We start from the raw sequence: 1,482 nt of genomic DNA, 5'->3' as shown, positions 1-1,482 counted from the left end.
GAGACATGTATTAGGTGCCCTAAGCCTTGACTCAACTTAAACTAGATTCTTGTCTAAGCCTAGTACCAATTAAAGACTTAAGCACGTTGATTTCATGATGATCTTCAAGCTCTTTTAGGCACATGTTGTCCTCATCAAAACCATGACATATAAAGAGAGCTTTCCAAAGTGTTCCTCTTGACATGCACACTTTCATTTAGTGCACTTTATTTCATGCATAACTCTTTAAAAAGAAATACTAATAATAATGATCATACAAAACTGGCAAGTGTTTAGGCAATATGGAGTTGAAGTTGTATTTGGGATTGAGTGTTGATGTGGTGATTATGATGGCAATGTTTAAGAAACAATGTATTTCATGCATTAAATATGAGATATTTTCATCAAAGAAAATAGTTTAGTGGAGTCAGCATTTCTATGTCATGCTATGTATAAAAGATAATCGATCCTCAACGTGGTCTTTTTAAGCTTGTATAAGGGTTTCCAAGAAAAAAAATATAAGGCTCGAATATGTGTTTCCCATACTCATTTCTACTTCTGTCTAAGGATCCACACCATCTTGGTCTTACATTTCCATCATCCTCTATTTTATTTTTGAATCAAATATATCACAGTAATGCATGAATTAATTTATTTGTGTTATTTTGTTATGTATTTTTGCCTAGGTAACTATGATTGGTGGGGTGTAGTGTGGGAAGATAATTTTGCTGATCATTGTATTAGTATATACTTGTTAAAAAAATATGCATTAGAAAACAAATATTTATTCATGAAAATAAAAAATTGGTGCCCCATTATTTTATGCCTTAAAAGCTTTGGGGGAAGTGATAAGGGTCTTAAAACATAACTTGACTTATCAGCTTAGGACCTCGTGCAAATAGAAAAAGGTTACAAAACACCATTATCATCTCTATTGACTCTCCTAATTTGGTAAGGGGTTTCCACAACCCATTCAAAGTCTAACCCCTTGTCATCTACCAACCCTTGTACCTTATAGTTCAAATCTCGACATTTCTCTATTTAATGTCTTGGGATGACATAATGTTATTCACAAATAGCAGCATGATCGTACCATTTGGGATACAGTGGCTCAAAAATATATCATTGGGATAAGGTCTAAGTGTGGATGTCCTTTGGATTTATATGGATAGATTTTGTTATGGATTTAGCGTTCATATTGAGGTTGTTGGGAGAAATGTGTTTGGTGATATGTTTGCATGAATAGAGAGGGTTCACGATAATTGTTTCTGGTGTTTCTGGGTTGGAACTTTTTGGGCTTAGCGGCCATAAAATAAACATCCCCTTCTTTCTTTTTCATAAAGTTGAGTTTCTTCCTCGTACTGGACATAGACTAATCTCTTGCTAGCTTACCACTTCTTATGCGCCCTTCTATTTTCTTCCCTACTTTAATGAGTGCATTGAAAATTGATGCAACATTTACAACCAATTAGTCATAATAGGGTTCCTTCAAAGTGTCCACAC

The sequence above is a fragment of the Lupinus angustifolius genome, chromosome LG01, assembly GCF_001865875.1.
Source record: "Lupinus angustifolius cultivar Tanjil chromosome LG01, LupAngTanjil_v1.0, whole genome shotgun sequence".
Lineage (NCBI taxonomy): Eukaryota > Viridiplantae > Streptophyta > Magnoliopsida > Fabales > Fabaceae > Lupinus > Lupinus angustifolius.
The sequence above is the reverse complement of the archived record's forward strand: the minus strand, read 5'-3'. Positions refer to the sequence as shown.